General features: G+C 38.4%; 1 long non-coding RNA gene across 1 annotated transcript; it reads right to left on the reverse strand.

The window, feature by feature from the left end:
- Positions 1-8,275: 8,275 nt before the first annotated feature.
- Positions 8,276-13,183, reverse strand: LOC140609491 (uncharacterized). Its single transcript, XR_012011311.1, has 3 exons — positions 13,102-13,183; positions 11,230-11,431; positions 8,276-10,352 (listed from the first exon to the last, which is right to left on the reverse strand). It is a non-coding gene; the product is annotated as an uncharacterized lncRNA (long non-coding RNA).
- Between the last annotated feature and the right edge of the window lie 3,554 nt (positions 13,184-16,737).

The following is a 16,737-nucleotide window of genomic DNA, read 5'->3' on the forward strand; positions in this document are numbered from 1 at the left end:
AAGCAAAGCTCCGGAAATTGATTAAAAAGTTCTCTTGAGGGGAATACTGCACACGTTCATAAAAGGAGGCATCTGGGATCCCTGGGTGGTGCAGCGGTTTGGCACCTGCCTTTGGCCCAGGGCGCGATCCTGGAGACCCGGGATCGAATCCCACATCGGGCTCCCGGTGCATGGAGCCTGCTTCTCCCTCTGCCTGTGTCTCTGCCCCTCTCTCTCTCTCTCTCTCTCTCTCTCTGTGACTATCATAAATTAAAAAAAAAAAAAAAAAAAAAAAGAGGCATCCTAGAGAAATGGTTTAGGAACACCAACTCTTTTAACAGCATTCTTAGTGTTCAGCTCCTAGGTTGGATGATGGTTTTACAATGTTCGGCTTTTTATTATGCATATGCATCATACTCATTATTTTGTATGTATTCAATACTTATTTAATATATGCAACATATTGTCTATTTTTTTCATATTGTCTATTTTAGCTAGTACAAAACATAGAGCTAGCTCAATTACTTACATGGAGTAAACTACTTAAATGTTCCATACCTCGGCACCTATATGATGTATGAAAATATAAATGTATAGCATAATTTCATTTGGTTTATTTAAGGGTTATAAGAGAATGTATATGGGAAATAGATGGCACAGAGTTGTGTTATTTTTAAGCTTGAGGATAATAGTTCATTTAATAAAATAGTCATTTTCAACATTTCTGAGAAAATGTCCCTTTATAAATGTATTCACTTTTTAAAAAAAGATTTTATTTATTTGACAGAGAGAGAGGAAGAGAGAGCCAGAGAACACAAGCAGGGTGAACAACAGAGGGAGAGGGAGAAGCAGACTCCGCACTGAGCAAAGAGCCTGATGTGGGGCTTGATCCCACCTGGGATCAAGACCTGAGGCAAAGACAGACGCTTAACTGACCAAGCCACACAGGCGTCCCTGTATTCACTTTTTAAAAAAGTAGCTCTACACCCAATGTGGGGCTCAAACTCACCACCCTGAGATCAAGAGTCACATGCTCAAAAACAAAACAAAACAAAACAAACAAACAAACAAACAAAAAAGAGTCACATGCTCTACCTAGTGAGCCATCCAGGTACCCCTACATTTATTCAGTTTTATCGAAAGGATAAGTGTAGGATGTTAGAGGTCACTTCCTAGAGGTTGCTACAGTTCAAAACATCCTTGACCTTTAAGATACCAGTAGCAGAGCACCAATGGGAAAGCAGGCAGGTGGGTGGGTAGGAGGGGAAGGGGTGGGTGGCAATCAGAGAAGACATTCTTTCTCCCTTCTCCAACCCAGTGATAGGCCACAGCAGCATCCTTTTAAAATGCAGATACCTCTGGATGGAGTCATGTACTTAATATTCTCAGATACCATCTTCAGTTGAGACCTTATTAAAGTTTAGTTGGCAGGCATCTGAAAGCCCAAATGGAATAAATATCAGGCTTGTGGAGCAAAAGGAGAAAGAACAGGGAACTCCCAAGGAAGAGGAAGAATAGGTGATGAAATATAAAAAAATATTTTAAAAATATAAGAGCCTCTGAGTCACTGCCCCATCTTCCAATAGCAGGTTTTCCAGGTCATGGTCTGTGGGGTTATTATTCAAATCACCATGTTCCAAATCAAACTACCAGTAGCTCCAACTCGAGAGTCCTTTACAATAATCCAACCATTATTTGAAAAAATTCACACCATCCCCTGCTAGAGTAACTTGCAGAATTAGTGTAGACCCCTTAATTAAAATATATTTTCTTACTGGTGAGAGATGCAAATTAAGTCATGAAAATGGAACTGTTTAACGATCGCAATGTAAACTAATGAATTACAAAGATTCACCCAGAAGTCCGCACCTTGTGGTAAGAGTAAGGAACACAAATAAGGATGACAGCACATCTGCTCCTAAGGAGCAGTAAGTGTGCTGCTGAAAATGAGGTGAGAAGTCATGGCTGAGATACATGCATCACCAGGGGAGGAAGATAAGACTGGATAGTTCACACAGACTCCATCTCACAAGAACCATAATTTCTTCATGAGGAAATCTAAGTCAAAATCAATTCTTACACATGGATTCTAAGACATCTCATCATTTTATATTCAGAAGGAGAACTTCAGTTTTTCCTAGTCTAGGAGTCTCTAAACTTGGCTGCTTATCAGAATCCACTCAGGACACTTTTTGAATTCCAGATTTAGAGGACCTCAGACCAGCACCTCTTAGGGCAGACTCTGGAACCTGCAGGTTTGGGAATCCAGCTTCTGGTCCAACACCTTTCAGTCATAACGACTGTTGAGTTTTAAAATGTTAATAATGAGAGGTACAAGAGATGCTCTAGCAAACACCCACTCACCTACCACCCCTTTAAAAATTTTATTTTGAAATAAATGCTCCATAAAGAGAGAAGGTGGAAAGCCTTTTTAAAAAATTAATATTTTCAAGTTAAACAGCAGTTGAAAACACAACCTTCTCATTGGTCTCACACAACCTGCAACAAGATCTTGATTTTAGCCCTTTTGTCAATTGAACAATTCATAACATGGTTTAAGTCATGAGATGCAACAAAAAGCTAAGTGTTCACATGGCATTACACCTGCCTTAGAGGGTGTAAGAGATCTTCATCTTAGAGATCTTTATCCCCCCCAGGAGACCTGAAGATAAAAAAGGCAGGGATCCCTGGGTGGCGCAGCGGTTTAGCGCCTGCCTTTGGCCCAGGGTGCGATCCTGGAGACCCGGGATCGAATCCCACGTCAGGCTCCCAGTGCATGGGGCCTGCTTCTTGCTCTGCCTGTGGCTCTGTCTCTCTCTCTCTCTCTATCATAAATAAATAAAAATTTAAAAAAAGATAAAAAAGGCATATTACCAAATTATTGGTCTTGATATTTTTTTTTACTCTATATGTTGAAATAATTATAGATGCACAGGAAGTTACAAAAATTGTGCAGAGGGGTCCCCTGTATTGGTCATCCAGTCCTCCCAAGGTAACATTTAATATAGCCTCTTACATAATCATGATAAAATATCAACACCAGAAAACTGACATTGGTACAATCAACAGGCCTTATTCAAATTTCACCAGTTTTGCACACATTTATCTGAGTATCTATGCTTGTATGTGTAATTTCATGAAATTTCAGCCTCTGTGGTGGTTCATGTAATGGTTGTCACAAACAAAATATACACAAAATTCTTCCATCACCACAAAGATCCTTCTTCTACTCCTTTGTAGTCACACCCAACCCTCTCCTACCTTTCTCCCCAAGTCCCTTCATTCCATCCCTAATCTTTTCTACATTTCTTAATTTTGTTATTTTGAAAATGTTATATAAATGAAACACAGTATGCAACATTTTCAGATTTTTTTCTACTCAGTAAATCCCCTTGAGGCTCATCCAAGTAGTTTCATGTATCAATAGTTTGTTTCTTTTTATTGCTGAGTAGTTTTTGATCACATGGATGTATCCCAGAGGGTTTAACCATTCCATCCACTGAAGGACACTTGAATGATTTCCAGCCCTGGCAATTATAAATAAAGCTGCTATGAACATCCAGGTATATATCTCTGTGTGGCCATAAATTTACATTCTCTGGGATAAATGCCTAGGGGTTTGATCGTTTGGTTGTATGGTAAGTATGTGTTTAGATTTTTAAGAAACTGTCAAATTGTCTAGAGTACGCAGCAGTTTACATTCCTGCCAGCAAAATGAGTGATTGAATTTCTTCACATCCTTACCAGCATTTGGTATTGTCACTATTTTTTATTTTAGCTGTTCTAGTAACTATGTAGTGATATCATATCAGGTCTTAATTTGTGTTTCAAAAAAAATTTTTTAAAAATTGTGTTTTCCTGATAGCTGGTGATGTTGAGGGTATTTTCATGCACTTATTTGCCATATGTATATCCTCTTTTGTGAAATATCCATTCATATCTTTGGTCCATTTTCTAATTAAACTGGGTGTTTTTTTGTTTGCATTTTTGCTTTTCCTCCACTGTTGAGCTTGGAAATTCTTTATATATTCTAGGTAGGAGTCCATTGTCAGTTATGTGGCTTGCAAATACTTCCTCCAGTTTGTAGCTTTTTTCTTCAGAGCCTTCTGTAAGACAAAAGGTTATATTAAAAGAAAGAAAGAACACCATTTTACAGACATGCCAATAAATTTGATGGGTAATTAAGATTTAATTGTAATAAATAACAGGAAAATATTTATAATTCAGTTAGAAAGTTCTCTATAATTCTACTCTGCTCATGAATTGATGGAACTTCTTATTTGAAAGAAAAACTCCAATAGCTCTATTTTTTTAAAGGAAGTATTGCATTCTTAAATTTAATTATTATATGGGGAATAAACTTGTACACATAGGTTAATAGGTGATATGTGAAATAAATAATAAACATTCTCACTTTATAGACGTTAGTTTCTGATGGAAGCAGAATACTTGCCTATCAAAATTCTTTCTTTTTAAACTCTCAATGCCCATATCTCTTGCTCTCTGTCTCTTATGTGAAAATATCAATTTTAATTGTTTCTTCCTTCCTTCATATTTCCACATATTCCCACAGTTCATTACTTACATCTCTTTTTAACACTTAATTGGGTTTTTCCCTTTGTATTTTATCTGGCTATGCACTATGTGTTCCTTCTCTCCCTTACCTCTCAAATAAGTTCCTTGAATTTTCTTTATCTCCCTCCTCATGCCCTACTTTACACCCTACCATACGCAAAGAACTCAATAAACATTGATATGATCTTAAGTGATGTCATAACAAGATAGTCTCAGACTGTGATTAATTTAAAATTTATTCACAAAGTCCATTTTGGCCTCTAATTTGCCTCATCAGCCTCATTCTCTGGCTGATATGAAAACTGGCTTAAGTTCTTTGAATAGTATCATACAATTGAGGAAGCCAGAAGTTCACTGTCTGAATATGTTCCAGGTAACTGAGAAGTGCTTAGATTTGCTATCCTTAAGTTCTGGGCTCACCTTTGCCTTACTGTGTCTTTCTCACTGATATATACCTCTGTTCAATTAGACAGTGAAAGGATTTTGGTGGGGCTTTTGATAGGAAGGAAAGACAACCACCTCTCCTGCTTCTCCCATGCGGAGGAGAAGGACTTTCTATTAGTGTGGTAAGGATATAAAAAAGTAGCCTCTTCCTCCTTGACTTAATATTTCATCTCCTTTCCAACATTAAGTTTTAACTACGGCCTTTCTGTGTGACCTGGGATCATGTTTGTGGCCTGGCCAATCACAATGGTCTCATCCCTCCCCAGTGCTGCAGGTAAGACTGATGCCCCTACTACAGTCTCTTCTTTCACGCTGGACACTTTGAAGCCTCGTTGGCCTCATCAGTTCAACATAGCCTACCATGTCCTACTGACCTCGGAATCATGCCGAAACCCTTTCCTGTCACTTGCCCTCCCCATCTAATCTCCTACTCCCTATTTCTGACCTAAACTAGCATTCACTGGTCCCTACTTAACTCTCACATACCAGTCTTGGGACCTTTACCTTAATCATTTCTGTGGGCCTTAAAATTCAGGTTTTGACTAGTTCTTTCCAGTATTCTAAATTGCAGTTTCTCGGGGCATACTTGGCTTGTTTTTTTTTTTTTTTTTTTTTTTGTCTCCTAACATCCTTGTAGATTCAAATGGGAATTTTCACTGTATCTCAAGCCCTGGGTATCTCCATAGTAACCATGGATCTGGCTTGTTCTGGCTAGGCCAACTTATCATTCCTTTCACCAGACCATACAAGAGAATAAAGGTTGAGGTGGGTGGGTTCAGTCACATTCTTAGACCTCTCTACAACATAAATGTTAGCTTTCACTCCATTTCAACAGCTCACTCATGAAACCATTATTCATTAAGCTTCTCCTAACCATATTTAATCTTGAGTTCTGTGTCTTAGAAAGGTTATCCAGATGGCCAAAATCATAAGAAAATGACCCCAACAGTAAAGATGTAATCAAAACTTTTAAAAATCCTCCTCGGGATCCCTGGGTGGCGCAGCGGTTTGGCGCCTGCCTTTAGCCCAGGGCGCGATCCAGGAGACCCGGGATCGAATCCCATATCGGGCCCCCGGTGCATGGAGCCTGCTTCTCCCTCTGCCTGTGTCTCTGCCTCTCTCTCTCTCTCTGTGACTATCATAAATAAATAAAAATTAAAAAAAATAAAAAATAAAAATAAAAATCCTCCTCTACATAAAAGCAATGAGAATTCTGGCAAATAATTGTCAAAATAAGCTTTTTCACAACTTGAAATAAACCAAAGTCTTAATTTCAGTCAGGAAACATTTGTTAAGGAAAAAAAAAAAGGTGAAATTTTGGTAAGAGCAAGTTGTTTTGTGGCATTTGGACTTTTGCTATTTTCAATTCCCCCTCCTCAGCTCTGTAGTAGCTTTGAAAACTATCAAATGCGATCACAGTGGACACCAGCAGCCTAGCAGCTGGGGAGAGAGTGGGGAGGGTGTAGAATGGGGTTGGAGTTCCTCCAAATCCATTAATAGAGAATCACCATTATTTGACCTACCTGGCAGTTCCGCTTGCAGGGCTTGTCTTTATTTGAACTGACTCAGAGCTCATCTGGTACAAACAGACTTTCCTCTGGAGGCATTTGTTGAAAGCAACAAATGGTGATGGTTTAATATCAAAGCTGCCTTAGGTAGCAATAACAGTTGGGGCCAAAAAGAAGCTAGCCAAAAAACTTAAAAAGAAAATCTGGAAAATTTGATGAACATAAGATCTGAAAAAGATGTCACATATATATCTGGGAATCCAAAAATGATGCATATGCATAGGACTGTGAGCATGCCCAGAACTTTGTCCATGCTCAGAAAAAAACTTGAGAAGACCCTAAATTCTCATTTGGAGGCGCTGCACAAGTAGGAGGTGAAAGCTAAGGCAGAGTTCTAAACTGCCTGCCTAAATATTTAAGGTGCACCCCAACACTAACATAGATCCTCATGGCCAAAGCTGAGACACTTACTGGTTCTAAGCATTTAAGGAAATCTCTGTCTATTAGCTGACCTCTAAGCTAACCAAGCAGACTTCATAGCCTCACATAACAAAGAAGTATAGTCTTCACCACATTAGTTCAGAGAGTTATAAAAATATTTAGCAATAGCAACAATAATAAACAGTAACAACAATAAACCCAAAGGAGATTGAAATACCTAATTTTCAGAGTTGTCACATTATATTACTTAATATGTCCAATTTTTGAATAAAACATGATGAGACATGTAAAAAAAACACCAAAAAATGGCTCATCCAATAGAGACTATCCCTGAGGAAACCTAAACTTTGGACTTACTAGATAAAAGACCTTAAATTTACTGTTTCTTAATTATGTTCAATGAACTAAAGGAATCATACTTAAAAAACTAAAGGAAGATATGAGAATGATGCTTCATTAAATACAGAATATCAATAAAAAATAGAAATTATGAAATAGAGACACGTTAAAATTCTGGAGCTGAAAGTACAATAAGTATAATGGAATTGTACTAGAGGAATTTCATAGCATATTTGAGCAGGCAAGAGAAAGAATGAACAAACTTGAAGATGGGTCAATTTAGATAATCCCATTTGAGAAATGGAAAGAAAAAAGAATGAGGAAAAATAAACAGTGCCTCACAGACCTGTAGGACATCACCAAGTGTGTCAATCTATGCATAACAAAAGTCCTAGGGAAGGAGAAAAAGAAAGGAGCAGAAAGAATATTTTAAAAAAGAATTGTCCAAACTTCTAAAATTTGATGAAAAAATTAATCAACACATTTATAAAGTTCAATCAACTCCAAGTATGGTAGACTCAAAAAAGATCCTCACCTAGACACAGCATAATCAAACTGTACAAAAACCAAAGGAGAAAAAGAATCTTGAAAGCAACAAGGGAAGTGACTCACCTCAATAATTCTCAATGGAGGGATCCCTGGGTGGCTCAGTGGTTTAGCGCCTGTCTTCAGCTCGGGTTGTGATTCTGGAGTCCCAGGATGAGTCCCACATTGGTCTCCCTGCATGGAGCCTGCTTCTCTCTCTGCCTGTGTCTCTGCCTCCTCTCTCTTTCTCTCTCTGTGTCTCTCATGAGTGGATAAATAAAATCTTTAAAATAATAATAATAATAATAATTCTCAATGGAGTGGAAGACTTAATACTTGTTAAATAGCAAACTTTCTCAAATTGATCTATATGTTGACTTAGTGGCACCAGTAGTTACTGTGGGCACTTGACTCTGGATTCCTCTAACCTGGCTGCCCTTTGCCTACTGTCCTCTTGACCACTTATTTAATCAACTCTCTTCTCAAGCTATTTCAGTTCTATACCTCAGTTTCCTATTTCTATCTAGACTTCTTGGCTTTAAGCCCTTGATCCCTTCAAACATGACTCGAACAATTTGCCCTGAATTTTCCCCAGCTTCGTGACTGTGGCATGAGGGCAGCTATACTTCTTATAAGTCACCCTGTTGCTTCCAATGTACAAACATCTCTCTCTCTCATAAATCAATAAAATCTTTAAAAAAATAAACTAAAGCATACCTCAGTTTGCAGCTCTATCATCTAACAGCTATATTACTTGCATCACTAACTTCACATCTGTAAGACTCTTTAGAATGGGCATGATTATATTATCACCAAGTAGTGTTCAGAAGAATAAATAAAATCAGGCATTTAAAAGGTCTCTCATAGTAAATGACAGTTGTGAGTACTGCTGTAACCTTCACCCTCCTGATCCCACTAGAACTGAGTTTAAAGGCAGCCCTGGTGGCCCAGTAGTTTAGTGCCACCTTCAGCCCAGGGCGTGATCCTGGAGACCCCCGTCAGGCTCACTGCATGGAGCCTGCTTCTCCCTCTGCCTGTGTCTCTGCCTCTCTCTGTCTCTGTGTCTCTCATGAATAAATAAATAAAATCTTTAAAAAAAGGAAAAAAGAACTGAGTTTGAGCCATTATTCTTTCTTCCTTGGACAAGAGTGGTATGTCTCCTCCTGCTCTTCTTTCTAAAACACAGATCCAATCACGTCACATACCACTTAGACTCCAGGAGCCCTGCCATTCTCCTCAAATCTCAGAACCAAGTGTGAAGAACCTGTGACGGCATGGCCGGTGGGTTGGGAAGAAGGGTTTGCGTTCTCATAGGCTTTGACAGCACCCATCTGTTCTTTGATAGAGACAGTTTTCTCACCTTTAGGTAAAATGCCATGTGATGCTCACCTTCCATTGAGATCGCTGCCCCAGCCCTTGTACATACAAATTCGGGGACTATTATTGTCAACTGAGAAGGTTCTCCTGTCACCCTACTCTCTCATCCTCTACTCAAGGCCCTTCCTTACTCACAGAATTTCAGAAGCAGCCCTATAGGAAAAGTCTTGGGGCCAGAAGAGGTCAAAACTTTGTTAGCGCAAGCTGCTCACACTCAAGAAAGCATGGAAGCATGGTAACCCCGGGTAAATTTTTTTTTATTACTATTCATACACATCTCTAATAACAGCTGCCTCCACGGTTGGTGTGACAGGCAGAAGCAGGGCAAATGTCAAACTACCAATGATAGTGACAATTCAGTGGGTCCTCCATTCACTAAGTACTTAAAATTCTTTTGCATAATTACGCGCATCTCTCTTTAAAAATGTGTACATATTAGTTTTAGCACAACTAATGATAGCTTTTCTGACAGAGTATGTCTTTAGTTTTTCTCAATAAATTGCAATTTTTTTATTTTTTTATTATGGGTTTTGGAATGAAGATTGATTTTTGAACCATTTGGGGGGGATAATAGCTGACTTTTGTGCTACTGTGCCATTGCACAGCTCACATTTCAATAATTAAATATAAACACGCTCCCTCAAAGAAGAGAGTCACTTAAAATATGGCAGCGCTTCATTAATAATCGATTTACAGAATCTCTCGTTGTGGAAACGACAGCCTCTTGAAGCTGTCATGACACTGTCAGTCTTGCCAGAGCAGGTAAGAATTACTTCTTGAGCTCCAAACAGTCACAAATAGCAATGGTTTCCTTGGAGACTCAGCAGCAAAGCTTAGAGCCACTGGACCTATAGGACTGGGGTTTCCAAATTAGAAGGAAGTTTCCCTCCAGACTTCTCAAATGGAGGAGCTTCTGACCCAGTGTTAGGGAGGAATCTAGAAATGTTTGCTAGGGAGGAGGGAGGAAATAGGAGACATGGGATGTGCAGGCTTCTGAGTTGGGTCACGGTCAGAGCCCACAGCCATAGGCAGCCTAGTTTGCAATGCTAAGGAGGCTGAGAGCAGCAGGATGGGCTCTCTCTGTTGGTAATGAGTCACCCCATATGAAAAGCCTCCTGTCTGTGTTTTTCAGCTGATCATCAAGTCACAAGGCAGAAGGATATGCTGTGAAGAAAGGAGACAAAGACAATGCAAGTCATATATTTTTTTTAAAGGGGCATATAACGACTCTAATCCTTCATTATCCTTTCCATGTTAATTTATTTGTGGAAACCAAAAAGTTGGTGCTCTGCAGATAATTTTAAAATTCTGGATGCTCTTCTTGGGATGCTATGGCTGCCCATTTTTCTCCCTTCTCTCATACTCTTTTTGGCATTCTTTCTGGGGGAAATCCTATAGATTTATAGGGGAGATTTGAAGGAGGCTTTGGTGCAAAATGCTTATCTCATATCTCCCTGTGCTCCTTCCCCTGGCACATACCTCTTGCCTGGAGGAGGAAGCCAGGGTCCCAGGGTGGGAAGTGGATACAGAATTCAGATCAGATGCAGAGTGAAGGGGCAAGAGCCACCTATGACTTGTAAACACAAAGTAACTGCAAATAATTATGTGCCAGTATGAAAAGAGGGGATAACTTCAAAAAGCAGTGGACCCACTTTAGCAGGTCCTTTAGAAAAATCCATTTGTCCAAAAGGTATATAGCAGCTACTGGATCACCAGCCTGCATTTTCCACTAAATGTACCTTTCAGAATCATCTATTTATAACTCTAAGTACTGAGTAACAAAACATGAGAAATATGGACTCTTAATACCCTGCATTTATATAAACTACAGTTGATGTAATATATTGCATCTGGAAATTATTACCAGGCACAATTCCTTACCATGAGGATTTATCTTCATTCACTACCCATGAAAGCTTATTTTGTGTAGTAAATGAGGCATACTATGTGCATGATTTTCTTTAGATCATACTCATTTCTTTATGAAAGATGATTCAATTATACTTGATGATATCCACTCGAACAAATAAAAGCAGCTCACCATTACAAGTCCCTGTCTCCACAATTTCTATTTGTTGGTGTTTATTCCATGCTCTTTGAGGGGCACAGTAGTTCAGTCATGAGCCTTGGAACTAGACAGACATCAAGTTCAAGTGATGGCTTCAGCTATGTCGTTAGGGGCAAGCGTCTAAGGCTCAGTTTTCTCATTTGAAAATAAGGCTACTTGTCCCTGCTCCAAAAGACTGTTACAGGAATTGAATGAAATAATATCAGTGAACACAGACCTGAACATTACACGTAGTACATAAGAAGAACCATTTGATTTTACTGACGGTGTTTTATATTTGTGACTTATACTTAATATTTATTCTACTCAGGCAATAGTTTTTTTATAGTTTTTAAACTTTCTATGGATAATATACTTAATTTACATTGTATTTATTCTTTAAGTTGAATTTTTATTAAATTATGCTATTTTAATCCAGTCAAATCTTTTAAACTGTATACATTTCTTCCAAATGTCTCAAAAATATCGACATATTCTAAGGTCTAGTTTGCCCTAAGTATGCCTATGTAGTTTATTGAATGCCAGATAGACTAAATCACCTTGGTGGTTTATTCTTTCAAATACCTTTTTTTTGTGTGTATATATATATATTTATGTTTGTATGTATATATAATGTGTATGAATATACACATGTGTAATATGTGTATGAATATATATATGTATGTGTATATATATATACACAAATATTTGTTATGTTCCAGGAGTGAAATACTAGACCTCTATGCTAGGTCTCCTCAACTTTTGCAACTGTACTTATTGTCATACCATGATTATCATCATCATTACAGAATTATACGAAAGTGCAATTTCAACTATGTATCAGGGGTACTTGTGTGGCTCAGTCAGTTAAGCGGCTGCTTTCGGCTTGGGTCATGGTCCTGGAGTCCTAGGATTGAACCCTGTGGTGGGCTCCCTGCCCAGGGGCGAGTCTGCTTCTCCTTCTCTTTCTGCACTTCCCCCCCTACTTGTGCTTTCTCTCTCAAATGAATAAGTAAAATGTTAAAAAAAAAACCCACTATGTATCAATTTTTTCCCCTAAGATTTTATATTAAACTGAGTCCAAGGCAGATTTGATTCATGACACTCCATTTTGTCTGCACTACTACAGTAACCTGGAGTATCTTAATTTTCCAAACATGTATTTTGCCTTTAAGTATGTATCTGTGTATATTTATTTCTGAGATGGCTCTGAGCCACGTCTTTTCAAGACTTTCATGGTTTCTTGGGTAATAAACACTTGCTTTTCAAAGATGCTGACATTCTGTTGTCTAAATGTTCATATAGTCTAGCATTTTCTAGAAAGTGAGGAATAACTCTTCTTTGGTAATATGCTTTATTATTATTTATAACATTCATCACTCTATATATTTGGTAAATGTTTCTATACGTTGTTCTTGGCATTGTGGTATTTTTCTTGGAAGTTTGAAATACTGGCCAGGTAGTCAAAACCCTCTAAAAATAAAGTTCTCAGCCCACCTGTTTGAAGAGTGGATCCTGGACTACCTAGGTGTAGTGGCACCTAGGTCAGTGCCAGAACCAAAAAGGTTGGTTTTTATCAGCGGTGCTAAATAAGACCTCATGTTTATTATCAATAGTCTTTCACTTATGATCACCCCAAAGAGGAGCTGAATCCAACGCTTATGACCGATCAATCAGTCTACCAAGGCTACATTTTTGGGAAGTTTTTCTTCCTCTAACTATATAAATATCAACAGGAGACTTCAAACTTTTGACTTCAGAACTACAGAGTTAAACAATTTTAGATCTGCAAAGGACTTACATTTCTAGAGCCTCTCATCATATTATGGATAAAAGACTAAGTTCCATCAAAGCTAAATAACTCACCTGAGTTTAGGTGGAAAAGCAGAAACAAGGATTTGGGGATTTCTACTCATTGATCTAGAATTCCTTTTCACCTTGAAATCCTAAAATCCAAAGGGCACAAAGTGAGAGATGATGTGAAGACACTACACCCAAGACATATTAAATTTCTGTATACATGAGATGACATTTAACAATATTTTGAATAATATGGAAAAAAGAAAGTTCCAGACTAAATATTTTTGATGAAAATCTTAGTTAAAAAATTGACTTTTTAATCTGCCAGGATTCTACATCCACTCGTCTTTTCTTGCTCTTTAACTTTCTTGACTTCTCTGGAGAGAATATGCCTTAAAAAAAAATGCTATTTATTTATTTATTTATTTATTTATTTATTTATTTATTTTAGTGACAGAGGGCATATGATCAGTGGGAGGAGCAAAGGGAGAGGGAGGGGGAAAGAATCCAGAGCAGACTCAGTGTTGAGCACAGAGCCCTATGTGGGACTGGATCTCACGACCCCAGATCATGACCTGAGTGGAAACCAAGAGTTGACTGCTATAACTGACTGAGCCACCCAGGTGCCCCAATATGACTTTTTATTATAGGTAATTCTGTAAGGAAATTCTTTAGTTATATAATTCTTAGACTGTTTGAATGATTTCTTTGGGAAAATCTCCCAATATTCCTAAATCAAAGTATATGAACACTTGGGAAGATTCAAGATTCCAAAAGCAAAGGTGATAAAAATTGGCTTTTCACATATATTATGATCTTGATCATTAAAACCCTCCTCACCTTTGGAGATAGGAATCCACCATCCTTTGACTGTATTCTTTCTCCCATTTCTGGAATAATAGTTGTTGGCTACGTCTCTACCTCCATATGCTTCTTCTACATCTATCCTTAGGAGAATTGTAGAGCCTGACCATAAGCAGCTTTGTACAGGGAAATCTGTGTCATTACTTTCACCTCTCTGAACCCTAGTTCTATATTTTCAGCAATGGTGGGTGATTTTCAGGTATCTCTGCTCTCCTAAACTTTAATATATTTAACATTAAAGATTACCTTTCCTTTCCAAACCGGCCATTCCTCCTGCCTTACCCTACTCCCTGAAATGACTCATCCATACATTTGTTTACCTAATATTTTTTGAGTGCCTATTATATGCAAAGATCTGAATTGGGGGCTGGAAATTCGAAGAAAAATAATTCTGTTCCAATCCTTAGAGCACAGAGGTGGACAGAGGCAAAGAAGCAGCACTTACAACACATTGAGAAGGCACCAAGCTAAGGCAAGAACAGGTGATATGAGAACTCTTCTCCCTGATAATCAGGTAGAAAATCTTTTAGTGATCTTAGCCCAACCCTTCTCTACATTTGACAAGCAAGTTACTTCCAAGTAATGCCTACTTTCCATTTTCATGACTGTGGCAAATTAAATATGCCTACAAATTCTTGGACAATCTTTCCATTGAGAGATAGAGTCCAATACCCCTCTCCTTGAATCTAGGCAGATTTCAACAGAAGCATCATGGTAGGGCTTTTGAATAGGCCATAAGAAGCCATGTAGCTCTTAGAAGAGTCCAGCTGCCACTCTGGGAGAAGCCCAAGCCATATGAAGAGGCCATCTGAAGGTGCTCCAGTCAAGCTAAGTTCCCAGATGACAGTTGGCATCAGTTGGCAGCCCTGATAGTGAACCACTTTGAATGTCCAGCTTAGTTAAGCCTTTAGATGACTTCAGCCCTGGCAAACAGATGCCTATAATTCTCTGAGCAATCTCAAGAGAGGACTTCCCAGTTGATTCTAGTCTACTTATAATCCAGAAGAAATAATAATTTTGGATGGCTTCTTAAACAGGAATAGATAAGTGTCATAATTCAGGTGCTTAGAATCTCAATGCTGCATATCTGATGTCCCTTCTAGTTCCCACATCTGTCCCTTTTACCTTCCATTGTGAGATTATTCTTCTAAAACGATTACTTTTAACATGATATACCCTTATTCATAAATTTCTTAACTTGGCCTTCAAGAACTCCACAATCTGCTACATTCCCACATTCTGTTACCCCCAATCTCCTAATTCCTCACCCTCAGCATCCCTTTCTTCACAAGCTGGGAGCTCCGGGCCAATCTGCAGCCCACCAGAATGGCATTTTTCCCTATATACCTATTTGAGTCCTATCCTCCTTCACATTCCAATTCAAATGCTCCTTGCTCCTTCTTGGACTGATGACTCCCCAGGTGCTTTCCTTCTCTCCTGAGGAATCCATATGTTTATGGATTTGGTGATACCTGCTTTACAAGAGCACTCTAATGTATGTCAAATATAAATTGTACACTGTCAAATAGTCTATACAAATGTTATTTACTGTTATTCAAGTTGCTCCTGTTGTTTTATCCCCTAGCTTATTGACATTCCTCTTATGTGTACTTTTATGGAGCTCCTTTCAACATGACCACAAACTCCTAAAGAACAGGATCTAGGCCATAAAAACCTATTTGGTTCCTCCCCATCCCACCTTATAGTGCCATGCCCAGAATGTTCTTCAATAAAATTTTGTCAACTGAGTGAATAAGTGAGCAGTATAGTTTAGTCTTGGTGTTTCATCTCAAGTCAATGATTGATTAAATGTACTAGAAAATACTTCCATTAGGCCATAGACCATAACCACAAGTCTGGCCAGCTGCAGGGACAAAATTAAAACTCTTGCCTTTACATTAATTAATTAACACATGGAAGAAATGGCCCAGGCTACTCCAAGCCTAGGAGGAGATTGGTGGCTTAGTACTCCTAAAGTAAGTCTTCCAAATAAGGCAAACTTTCAGGAAAACTACAGTAGGAAAATTAAGACGGCAAGAGATGTCTTCAGACCAATGCCAATATCCTGACATTGAGATCTCAAGGGGGTGGAGAATCAACTTATGAGAGAAAAAAACCAGGTGCTGAGAAGAAAGTTGGTTTGAGAATCCTTGCAAATTAACTCAGTTTACTATTGGGGGTTTAGGCTCTAAAAGTCATGTTTACTATTTGGGGATTAGGGTTTTAAAGTCAGTTGCATGATCATTTTAGTAGTTGCTTCAGATGTCACTGAATATTGTATTGAAATATACTTAATTAATCTTCTATTAGTGGACAACTAGGCTATTTATAAATATTTTTATGTTCATATTTCATTTTTATACATCTATCTTTGAGGATTTCGCTTAGTTAAATCCCAAGATGTAAAATTATTGACTCAAAGGATATGTATATTTTAAGGACTTTCAAAAGGCTTAGCAAAATCAGGACTGGCATGATTGATGGCAGAGTTCAGTGTGGGAAGAGAGTAGGGAAACCCAGCATGTGGGTCAGGCTCTGCTTTGGTTCAGATTCTTACCATTTCCTGCCTGGGCATGTGCAATGGCACCTAAATGGTGTCCTTGCAACCAGTCTTGAGGTTGGAGTGTTCTTTCTAACTGTGATACGATCTAGCAAATTAGATCCTATGTCTCCTTGGTGAAGCACACAAGCACCTCCATGATCTGGCCTCTAATTACTAGGCCCACATTTCTTTCTCTAAGCATCTCCCACCTGAACTTTATGTTGAAGTCACATATAACTACTTGAAGTTTCCTTAAGCATTCAAAATACTCCTAGATCTCCATGCCAGTGACACTT

Source organism: Canis lupus, chromosome 18, assembly GCF_048164855.1.
Source record: "Canis lupus baileyi chromosome 18, mCanLup2.hap1, whole genome shotgun sequence".
NCBI classification, from domain to species: domain Eukaryota; kingdom Metazoa; phylum Chordata; class Mammalia; order Carnivora; family Canidae; genus Canis; species Canis lupus.